General features: G+C 41.3%; 1 protein-coding gene across 1 annotated transcript in view; it reads left to right on the top strand.

Annotated features, from left to right (window-relative positions):
• The window catches only part of LOC142014190 (WD repeat-containing protein 89-like), a 111,810-nt gene that overhangs the window by 40,048 nt on the left and 59,007 nt on the right, over positions 1 to 12,755 (top strand). The window lies entirely within an intron of this gene.

The following is a 12,755-nucleotide window of genomic DNA, read 5'->3' as shown; positions in this document are numbered from 1 at the left end:
GTTAGCAGCAGCAACAACCATGGGCTTGGCACCCATTGGTGTAGGATGCTTCCCTTGCTATTACCTTCCATCTCTCCCTGTCCACTGTGGAGTGGCTTAGTTTCTGTAGACTAACTGCACCAATCTACTATATCATCTACCCATTCTCTGTGGGGTCTGCCTCTCCTATTTGTACCATCCATCATGCCAAATAACAGGGTCTTCACTTTTCGCTTGTCATTCATTTTGCCAATACGCCCAACTAGCTGTCGCAACTGCACATCTTTCCTGATGCCGTCCAATGCATCTCCACCAGTCCAAGTATATCACGTTGGATCTCTCCATCTCCTTTTGAAGCAGCTGTAACTTTCCAGTTGCTCACAGTGCTCAGATGTTTCATATTTTGATTGATACTATGTGCGTTAGCTGTAATTTTCTTTCACTAGCCACCTTATGGTCCCAACCCTAATCACTCGATTGGTATCATGGATCTTGTTTATTAAGGTGATGTCCAAGCCGGCATCGTTTATCAGTTAGTCATATGGGCATCAGATTTCATTCATAATGTGTTATGATCAGTGCATCATCACTCATCTGACTTTTATCCAGGCTTGGGACTGGAATGGAACCCCTAGAGGCTTCATGGTAGAGTTTGGTAGTTGTTGGAACTCCAAAATGTTGTGAGGAAGTTTAAACCGTCAGCACTTTCAAGAGTGCATCAGAGTTCAGAAACCTCGGAGAGCCAGGAAACAGCTTCTTCCTCCCCTACCATTTCTAATCTGGTTATAGGGGATTTGATGTCAGTCCTCCAGGCAGTGATAATTGCAAAGGCTTCCATCATGGTAGTTGGCATATAAGATCCTGCTTTGTGTCCCAGTATAAAATAAGTAAAGTTTTCTCAAATTGTCTATTTTGTTCAATTTTCATAGTCAAAAGATTTTAAAAATCATGCACAGATGAAGGTATTGAAATTTGAAATTTCATGGCGGTGTAACTGGGAGTCTCAATCCAAAAGAGGTTTAGGTGGAGGGTTGCAGTTCTATTGTTGATGGTAAGGGTTTTACTACACAGACTTCTGCACTGGTGCCTTCAGACCTGGGTGGCTGGAGGGCAGCTGTTGCCCAGGCATTCAGCTCTAAAGGCAATACTGCCACCAGTAACAGCATGCAAATGAGGATCACATCGTATGAGGAGCCATCACTCTTTGGGGGGCAGGGCAAGCCTTATGGGCAGTTGATGTGGGACACTGCCAAGGGCTCCATGTTAAGGAGGACTGTGGCCTTCTTCCACGTCCCACACCCACCAGTCCAAAGCCTCATTAACTCCCAAGTGCCAGGCCAAGAGCCAGCGAGGGGCAGGATGGGGAGGTTCCCCGGTCAGGGTTTCCTATAATTTGCCAGTTGCTAGTTATGGCTGGACTGCTGCTGTTGGAAACACGGCCTTCAGACCTGGGTGCCCAGCCAGGAGCCACCACACTCCAGCTGCCCAGATCTGAAGGCAGTAACATCACCAGCAGTAGTGCAGAAGTTAGGGTGACAATACCATACCATGCAGCATACCCCATGCACTTACTCCGTGCTGCTTTTAGCAGCAGTGCTACCTTCAGAGCTGACATCTCCTCCAGTATCTTTGGAACTTTGTGTAGCTGGGGTTAGTTTCTGGAGGTGGATCTGTTCCAGCCCCATAAGTCACATCCCTCGGCAGCTTGGTGAGGCCTCACAGCTGGACCCCAGCACATGGTAGAAGGCTCTCCCCTATAGTAGCCAGATTTAATAAAGTGATCAGATTTCACATTCTGTGTGGTATTTCCTGATACAACCGGTGAAGTTACTACTGCATTTGTTCCCCTTACCGAGACCCATGCCATCCTGTCTTCACTTAGCTGAGCCAATGGTCAATGAATAATGTGGAGGCTACGTATGAGGATGTACTCATCATTGGGATAAGATCTATTGCTTGACAGTGTTCCATTCGTTTCTATTAATTCATAGATCTTTAAGCTTGGAAGAACGCATTATGATAATCTAGTCTATAACCTCATGCATCACACAGGTCAAAAAGCTTCACTCAGTTTCTACATGAGGCCTATAATTTGTTTGAGCTGCAGCATATCTTTTAAAAAGACCTCTAATCTTGAATTTTAAATACTTCAGCTGAAGAAGAATCCACCACATCACTAGCTAAACAGAGGTGAGAGAACAAATTCTTGTTTAAAACCAGTGGTTTAAGCCATTCACAAAAATTGTTTTTGTTTAAATTGTGTATGCTTTGTGTTTATCAAGCCTTATGCTTTCTTAAAATCCATGACATTTGAGTGGTTTTTGCCATTCGATGATCTCTTTGAGAATTCTTAAGGTGAAAATTTTGTTGGTCCATAATCTTCTGGGTCAGTCCATCCTGCTCCTTCGTTATCTTTCCCTCAAGCAATTCCTTTATTCTGCTTAAGATGATGATGCAGAAGACTCTTCCTGTCACTGAAAGGAGTGTAACATTACTTCAGTTACTGTAATTACTTAGATCCCTTTTCTTTGATATTTTGATGTACACCGTTTTCCCCATTTCTGGAGGTTATTCTGGGTACCATGTATTACTGAAAAAATTGATAAATTGTTTAAAACTGGCTTCACTGCCAGCTGAGAACAGCCTCTCCCCTCTTCTTTGGAACCTCACCTTCCTTTTCCAGGTAGTTGAAGGCTATTATCAAATCCACCCCTCACACTCTTCTGTAGAACTGAATAAGCCCAAATCATCCCCTCAGCCTCTCTTAAGTCATGTGCTCCAGCCCTAATCGCTTTTTCCCTCTATTGGACTCTCTCCATTGTGTCCATGTCCTGTTAGGGGTGGGTGGGTGCAGAATTGGACACTATACTCCAGATATGACCTCACCAGTGCTGAATAAAGGGGAACAATCATTTCCCTAGAGTTACTGGCAATGCTCCCACTAATGCATACCTGTATGCTGTTAGTCTTGGCTACAAGGGCACACTGTTGGGTCATATCCAGCCTCTCATCCACGGTAACCTCTGGGTTTTTTCTGCATAAACCACTTAGCCAGTTGGTTCTCAGCCTGTACAAGAGCTTGGGATTCCTCTGTTTTAAATGCAGAACTCTGCATTTGCCCTGTTGAATCTCATCAGATGTCTTCTGGCCCAATCCTCCAATTTGTCTTGGTCTTTATAGACTTTATCCCTATGCTTTAGCATATCAACCTCTCCCCCTAGCTCAGTGTCACATGCATATTTGCTGAAGGTGCAATTCATCCTTTCATTTAGGTCATTAATAAAGATGTTCAACAAACCAACCTCAGAACTGACCCTTGGGGTACTTCACTTGATACTGGCTACCAGACACAGAACTATTGGTCACTATCTGTTGAGCCCAACCATCTCTCCAGCTTTCTATCCACCTTATGGTCCATTTATCCAATCCATACTACCTAAACTTGCTGGCAAGGATACTGTGGGACACCGCATCGAAAGCTTTGCTAAAGTCAAGGCATTTTTCATCCACAGCCTTCCCCATATCCACAGAGCCAGCTACCTTGTTATAGAAGGCAATCAAGTTGGTCCAGCATGACTTGCCATTGGTGAATACATGTTGACTAGTCCTGCTCACTTTCCTCTCCTCCACGTGGTTCAAAATGGATTCCTTGAGACTCCTTTCCACAATTTTTTTCCAGGGACTGAACTGAAGCTGACCAATCTGTAGTTCCTCTGATTCTCCTTCTTCCCTTTTAAAGATGGGCACTGCATTTATTTGCCTTTTCCCAATCATTCAATGTTGAGGCCAGTGTTGAATGCTTTTGAAAATCCTACTCTGAACATACAGTCTCCTGGTGAGAGAATCTTAACAAGTAGTGCCTTTAATTAAGAATCATGCTCTAATTACTAGTCTCTTCCAGGATTAAATCAAGCATAAAATCTGGCTATTCATCCAGGGGCTGAGAAACACAGTTTCTTTAACAGGATCATCATTACAGAATTCTCCTTGGATTTCATGCCTTCAGAACAAACCAAGTTTTAGAAGCTGAAGATTTTTTTCCCCCAGAGTTGCGCACACATCAACAGTATCTTCTGCTTCCGTAGCGGAAATGGAGCAGTACAGCAGTTCCAGTTCCTTTTTCATTTAAACCACAGATGAATGAGCAGCTCTCGACAGCCAAATGTCTAAAGGCTTTTGTCTAACTTTCTCCTTTATTTCTGGGGTTTTCTTCAGTGGATTAATTGAGCACCAGCCTTCTGTCAGATTTAAAAATTAAAACGTAGAGAGGCTCTTGCCATCTCTTTAGCATTGGATTAGATTTCTTGCTAGTTAGACTTGTTTTTCTCTATCCCAGCTAGTTTGGTTCCTTGGGAAATGTTGCAGCCTGCTGCAAACTTCATGAAATGCCCAAGTAGTGCTTTCTTGCAGACTTCAGGTGCGAATACTTTTCAATGACAATGTTCATGTGCTTTTCCCAGCACACTACTGCATGGCCCCTGTGCTAAGATTATGGATTTCAGGCCCATAGTAGCATGGCTACCTCCCAGCTGTAATCTGTTCTGGGCCTCTTTCTACCCATAAAGCAAATACAAACATAGATATAGCAAATATGCCCAGATATCAATGTACACCCTGCTCTAGCGATATATCTGCATTTAATTAAGCTTAAAAGTGGCACACACCAATGAATGTAGAAAATGCAAATTTGAGGACAGAACTTGTTTTAATTTTCTCTAGAGACTTGGAATACTTTTTAAGGGCAGTAGCAATGGCTCAACTGTTGCTTTATAAATATCTTGGAAATACATGCCATGTGAAATATATAGAAAATCAAACCTCCCACTAATAACAAACATTTCTCACCTTTTAGAGCACAGTCTGTTGTTGGTGTCTCCTTGTACCATGACTGCTTTACACACACATGCAAATATGACTATACAAAAATGTTTAAAGCTCTGCTCTAAGCTGAATTTAAAAGAAAAATCTCAGATTTCTATTACCATTGACTTCTTTGTTGTGGAGCATGGATGTATACACAACAGGAGCTATTAAAAATTCATATTTGACGCATGATTGCAAGCAGAGTGCTGTGTTTCAGGCTAGCTGTGTCTGTCCCCTTCTGGTCTTCAGCCCAGGTCTTACACCTATTGCACCTATCTCTGCAGGATGAAATCTTGCAGTTCTCCCACTGGTAGGCTGGAACATTGATCAGGCTATCCATAGGTGTCTACCATCTTTCAGGTCTGGCTGAGTTTGGGTACCTGCATTTCTTTGGTAACCTGTCATACATAAGATTGACAAACAGCCTTCTTAAAGCAAAATATTTTTATTTACCCATTGGAATAACATTATATAAAAAGGAATAAGAAATTATCTAGGTGCATGTTTATTATACCAACAGTATTACCATCCCATAAAGATGACCTAGGCCAGCCTTACCTTTTCAGATACACCTATGCTGTCCTGTACTGAATAGATGTCAAACTAGTTAACACGAGAGTAAGCAAGAGTGTCGTTTTCAACTATGCAAAATTCTTTATTCAATATTAATGGTGTGACAGGATCCCCCACCCCTTGGGGTGTTACCTTGTGCTGAGATACCACTGAGCCTGGCAGTCTGGGCACCCTTTCTACCTGTTTTGTTGAGCCAGACTATTAATCCTCCTCTACCACATGCACTGGCATATCCATAACCAACTGCAGAGGAATACAAACACTGAGATCAGCTCTGGGAAGATTCATCCTAAGGGACTTATTTCAAACCTCAGGTGCCCTCCTTTAGAGTGCAGACCCAAAGTTATATGAAATTCACGTTCTCCCTCAACATGGAGGAAGGTCTGCCCAGGCTCTTCCTTCGCCTTGATGAATTGTTCAAACAGTTGTATTATAGACAAGAAATAAGTTTATTATCCACAAAAGATGTATTTTAAGTTGTTAAAGAGGCAGCAAAAAGAACAATGCAGATTACTAAGCAAATAAAACACACGAAGCTTGATTCACTAAAGAAGTTTGTTACAACTAACAATTTTCCACTTGAGATTGTTGCAGGCAGGTTACAGGAAGTCTTAAAGCAGCTCTACTGGCTTTCTTCTTGAAAGCTCAGGTATTATTACTCTCAAGCTGCAAGTCCTTCCAGCTTGGGCCCAAGTCTACCCTAGTTCAGTTCTTTCCAGGTGTTTTTCAATGTATCTTTGGGTGGGGAGTCAGAGTAGGCCTCTGATATCACTCCCCTGCCTTGTCTAGCACTTGTGCAAGGCTGGAATCCTTCGTCTTCCACTGGAAAAATATTGGCATCTCATAAGGGGAGGAGAGGTGTCCACTATCAGGTGACTCAAACCCCTGTTTCCACATGGGTGTGCCAACAATTTCTCAGAGGCTGACTGGGGCATGCACAGGAAGGCTAAACTCTTTCACAGTCCACTCTCTGGACTAGTGGGCCATCAGCCCTGTCTGGCTTTGTCTTAGTTGCACCTGAAGGGCTAATGTGGGTGACACCCAAAGTAAAATATTTGGAATACAGACAATTGGTCACCATTCCTAACTTCACGGACAGAAATAATACAGCCATACAACTTGCATAATTGCGTTTAGTAAATCATAGTTTTTCCAATGGTATCTTGCATCAAGTACACCTCAGTTATAACATATCCATAGCATAAGCACATTTTCATAATGTCACAGAGAGGTTTTGGTCCCTCCTGATCAAACCAGTTCCAAAGATTAGCTTAGGCTATCAAGCCAGACTAGTTAGAGCTGATAGAAAAAAAGCAGATCAGTACACGGTACTGAGATTTGTTATATGGCATTCCATTATAGTGTCACTGGGGTCTGTGGCCCACTGGCAGCAGAATGCTTATGTGATTTGCTGAGAGCTGGCCAATTATGTTGGTAGAGATTCTCCCAGCTAAGAAAACCACATGCACAAAAACCAAAAAACAGCAGGCAGAAGGGGAAATGAAGTGCAAAAGAGAAGGCAGTGTGAGAGTTCTTGCAAAATCACAACTGTCTGTGGCATCGGTGAAGCTAGAAATACTTTTTCATTAGCGCAATTGCTGTTGTTCAGTGGCCACTTGTAGAAGTTTGTCTACTTCTACCTATGTGTTTGTGTGATCAGCAGACTTAATTTGGTGTGGGATATATGCAGTTAGGGCTTGATCTTCTCTTGAATTCAATAACAAACCTTTCACTGACTTCTGTAAGCAGGATCAAATTGTTACCCCTTGCTCTTGATGATCCAAAGGCTTTTGATGATCTGTGGTGCTGTTAATTTACGTTTGATGTTCGTTCAGGCTTTGGCTGGACAACTACAACTGCCAAAAAAGTGCAAATCATCAAACCTGACTCCTTCATTAAACTGAACAGCGGATTGACATCAGCTGCTTATTGCCAATCACTGAACAACTTTCAGAGCACAATGACTTTGGTCACTACAAACTGGGGATGGATTTGAATCAATAACCTGGAGCTTGAAACTCTGCTATTGAGGTCTCCTGTGTAATCAATGGTGAACGTCATATATATTACTCCTGAGGGAGTTCGGCATTACTGGACAATGCAGAATTGTGCAGAATCCCCTGTTTTCCCTGCAGAACTGGGGCTTCAAAGGGGCTGATGTATTCTACAGTGACCAGCTCACAGTGAGCACAGCACCCAGCCTAGCTGGGCTACAGGTTGCATGCTCTGCTTCATCCTCAACCTCTGAGGGATGGGAAAAGGCAGGGGAGGTCCAGCTCTGGCAAATGGTGACAAAAGCCAGAGCCATACCTCACCCTGTCCCTTGACAGGACAGTAAAGCAGCTGGGGAAATAAAGGCTTTGGGTGTGCTAGTGTCTGAGGGGGGGCTGCCCCCACAACTTGGCTCTTTGGGGACGGGAGTGCAGGTGTGTGGCCTCTGGGGATCCCACAATGTCCCCTCCAGGACTTCTCAACTGGAATGGCGTGCTCACAGCAGTTCTTTAAGTCTCTACCCCAATGGAATCCTTTCTGCTATTGTCTGTACTGTTGACATACTTGACAGATATCTTGAAATTAATTAATTGAAACTAGAGTAATTATATTGTGTTATTGTGACAAATAAGATATGCAGAATTTTTATTTTTTGATACAGAATTCCCCCAAGAGAATGTACGTGTGTGAGTGAGAGAGAGAGAGAGTGAGAGAGAGAGAGAGAAAGAAAGGTTTGCTGAGCGTCGGTGTGTGTATATACACACACAATGAAGCCTCAACTTTTCAAAAAATAAACCAGCAACTGTTTAATTTTTGGACCAATGACTACTAAATATTTTTGTTTCTGCTTTGAACTAAATTAGATTAATTATAACTGCAAAAAACTACCACTATTTTTTCTAGTTTGCATAACTAGAATTGTCTGACTTTAAGAACTCAAAATATGTATTTAGAGCTGAAGCAGTGATACACCAGATTTCAATGTGTTAGAGGGTTAGAGATGAAAATGCAGCTGCTGCAAATATTTTTGGTACAGTGGTAAGAGCCAGCTTAGTATGCAGCTTAGTGCCAGCTTAATGTGCAGACTGATGGGTGGCATCACAGCTATGTTAGAGCAACAGCTGTTGCTGAGTTAGTGTCATTACTGTATCACTAACATGTCCAGACTTCAGTCTGACCAACCTTATTAATACAAAGTTGAAGAAAAATGTAAAATTATTATAGCTAGATTTGGCTCTTTCCTACAGTTCTTTCCAGTGGAAGGTATGTCTAGACGCAGTTAGTATAAATACTTGTTTCACAGTTAAATTTGATAATACACTTGACTACATCCTTTAGTGGATGCATGATTTACAACAACATTGATACAGAGGTGGTAACTAATTGGTCCAAAACTAAAATTGATACTTTTTTTGTATATATAATACTCAAATTTGAAAGTGTGAAGCCCCCTGTGTATCGATGTTCAGCATTCTCAGGGTCTGTAGATTTCAAGGGGAGTTGTTGGATCTATAAATAGTAAAACTTCCTCAACACAAGTCCAATCCAAAACTGAATCCACTTAACTTGTAATTCTATAAAAAAATAACTTCAACAGATGTCAGTGTGTGAGAGTGAGAGAAAGAGAGATGGACTCAGACTGTGCTGTCTTCTTTGTAACACAGGCACAACATGACTCAAGTGACATGTGACCAGGACTCACTGAACTTGGTCCAGTGGTTGGGTATTTAGCACCCTCCCCCATCAGTACCCAATCCAAGGCAGGGAAGCTATGTGAATGGTGATCCTTATGCTCCGTAATACATTATGAATAATGTATAGCCTAGTTATTTGGAATATGTATTATATGACAATGTTGGCTTTGTCATATTGGGATTCTCAGGGAAAACAGCTCAAAACAAGCCATTCAAACAAGTGAATATGTTGTGCTCATCAAGACTTTGTATTGTTAGGTGGTTTGAACAATATTTTAAAAGGAGAATCAGAAGTACCTGTAACATTAGGATCATGTATCTATTATAGACTGTTACTGTGAAAGTAATAGTAGAGTCCTGATTTTCAAACCCTTGACTGCTAATGTTAACAAATACCGCTTAACACAGGGATCAGCCACCCCCAGCATAAGGTGCCAAGAGTGGCAAATGAGCTGATTTTCATTGGCATGCAAGGAGGCAGCTCAGCCCAACCCTCCTTCCCCATGTAGCTGGGAGTTTTATCAAAGCTCTGCTTTTGTAGATTAACAAAAGATCTGCTAATGCTACCAACCACTACCTAAATGGTAAAGTTAAGCATCTATCTTTATTTAAGTCAGCTGTGTAAGTAGGACAACTAGTGATTTTAAAAGTATCACTAGCACTCAGATGTACATAGAGGACCAACATTTGACCTTTCGACCTCTGGCTTGGAAAGGTTGCTGACCCGTGGCTTAACATATACCTTGCTTTCTTTTCTAATTGCAATAATGATAGATAATACGGGTTGAACCTCTCTAGTCTGACACCCTTGGGACTTGACCCATGCTGAACCAGAGAAAAATCAATATTATCTAGCAGCATTACCAACACTTCCACTGTTTACTGGGCTTTTGGAAGACATTTGGGGTAAATTGGAGCTAAAGAACAGCACAGAACATGGAGAGCCAGGACAGGGGGCTGTATACAAGGTTTATGGTACCATGGGACACTTGGCCACTCCCAAGATAAGTTGACATATTGCTAACTAAAATCATGCCAGACCACAGATGTTGCCAGACTAGAGAGGTTCAGCCTGTAACAGAAACTCTGGCCTCTTAATTTTCTTTTTTTTAAATAAGTGAATGCTGGGGAAAAAAAGAGTGAAGTTTGCCAGAGTGATGTTACTATGTCATTGCATGTGCAGTAACTCACAGCAAAGGTTTCAATAGGAAGAGAGCGACATGCCCTATTGTCCTGTGGCATTGCATGTTCTCAATTTCTCTTCTCATGTGTTATGTAGGGCCTTTGCAAGTTCAAATTTGTAGTTTCACTCATTTTGTGGCATGATGCGTTGTTTGAGATTAACCTTACCTGTAAAACTTCAGGCAAAGGACTTTGACATACCATCTCTTATACAACCACTGCAATCAACCACGACTTTTTTAGAGGAATGCAGCAGTAATGAAGAGTTTGAATAGACATTAGTGGATGTTTGTGAGCTTGCTGAGGAATTTGAACTTCAAACAGATGTTGAATCAGAGCCAGCACATATTCAGAAAAAGCAGCAACAGTTCACATCTGAGTCAAGAGCAATCAGTTCAAGACCTAAAACAAAAATTCAAAGTAAAGTTCTTTTCAGCCCTAGATACTGCAACCCACTAGGTTAAAGAGACTCTAGCAAATACAGCTGCTTGATTTAATATTTTGTTTCCGCAACAACGTGTGCAGTTTGCAAAATAAGATCCCAAAACAGACATTAGAACATTGCTTCAATTTAGAGTTGGCATTACAAGATGGAAATTCAAAAGAAGATTTGTGCAGTGAAGTGAAGGCTATTTCATGACAACTTGCCAGAAGTCTTACATCTGAAAATGTACTGAAGTTTATTTATGAATATCTGTTAGTCTACAAGGTGCCACAGGACTTCTTGTTGTTCCCTCAGACTCACAGTCAGCTTTCCCAACATCTTCATTGCTCTTCTAACTCCCTTGAATCTTCCAGTTTCCCTTGTTACCGGGGAGTGTACCTTTTCAAAGTTAAACGTGATAAAGATATACCCTTCATTTTTCCATGCTGAAAGAGAGACTTGTTGGCCTGGCCACCATTTCACTAGAACACAAAACAATTTATTGCCCAACTTATGAAAGAAAAAGCGCAGAAAGCAGAGTTCTAAATGGTTACACAAACAGTCGCCTAGTACTATAGACCACCAGGAATTTTAAACGTGAATTTATGCATATGGGAAGGCTCACCAATCTGACTTAAAGATTAAAGGTTTGTACTTATCTGAGTCACTTTTTTTAATTTAGAAGGTAGTTTTTGGGATTTTAGTGATTATACGGACAACCTGTTTAGCAGCACTTACGGTTTGTTCATTTTGGCAGTGATGATATTGGACAGTAAATGGATGTTAAAATATTTTTATACAGTGATTACAGATGCAAACATTTAATACAGTGGTTAGCAAACTGCACTTATGGCTCACACACTGGTTACACTATAGCTCGTAGTTATTGTTATGCTATAATAGAAACTACCACAAAACTAGATAGGAGTAAGGGAATGTTGAAGTGGAATGTTGCGCTTCAAAATTTGCACGGCTGCTATTATGCTAATAAGGTGCTGAATATGCGCTGCCTGACAGGAGGTGGCAAGTGTAAAAGCAGCCTGTGATCCTGCTTTGTGTCTCATTTACAGGATAAAGCCTATTCTTGATGGTTTGTCTGAGTGGGTATGATCTGAGGTACACACATTGATACACAATGCAGAGCACACTGAGGAGCCCCAGGCCTAATCTCCCCCAGTTGCGTAAGAAATCACAAGGCTTCCCCTATGCTGAATAAGCTCACACTGGGCTAGTGGTCAGTACTGCTTACAACAAGAAACTTGTGTCACTGATTATTATTAGTTTATAGGCTTATTCAATATCTCCTGGTTGACATACCGAAAGGACACCATACTTCTTCCATAGAAGAACCACTACCCATCTAGCACACTGGATGGTAGTTTTCTTGACCATCTATGCCATTTCTTGGAGACATTTCTTTTTGCTGCTAATTTTGTAAAAGATCTGTTACGTTATTGACGATACATCTCAGGAATTAAATTCAGAGCAGTAAATATTTAAAAAGCAGTATGTACATAGTGAAATTAATTGATTATACATGAGGAGGGGGAGGACTGTATTTAAAGTTAGGTTTTATTTCTCTTTGTGAGCACCCAGTTACCTAATTCTCACTGTTTCTATAGTGAAATAAATCATTTTGTTGTATCAAGTTTGCAGATACCACCAGGTTGGGAGGGCTTGCAAGTTCTTTGGAGGATAGGATCAGAATTCAAAATGATGTGGGCAAACTGGAGAAATAGTCTGAGGAAAATAGGATGAAGTTCAATAAGAACAGTGCAAAGTAATGAACTTAGGGAGGAACAATCAGTTTTACATGCAAAATGGGAAAGGACTGTCGAGGATGGAGTACTGCAGAAAAAGATCTAAGGGTTAGAGTGGACCACAAGCTGAGTATGAGCCAGTGTGATGCTGTTGTGCAAAAAAAAATAAAAAAATAAAAAAAAAATTCTGGGTTGGATTAACGGGAGAGTTGTGAGAGACAAGAAAAATCATCCTTCTGCTCTACTCTGCGCTGGTTAGGCCTTAACTGTAGTACTGTGTCCAGTTTT

Source organism: Carettochelys insculpta, chromosome 6, assembly GCF_033958435.1.
Source record: "Carettochelys insculpta isolate YL-2023 chromosome 6, ASM3395843v1, whole genome shotgun sequence".
NCBI classification, from domain to species: domain Eukaryota; kingdom Metazoa; phylum Chordata; order Testudines; family Carettochelyidae; genus Carettochelys; species Carettochelys insculpta.
Note: the sequence above shows the minus strand (reverse complement) of the source record. Positions and strands in the feature narration are given on the sequence as shown.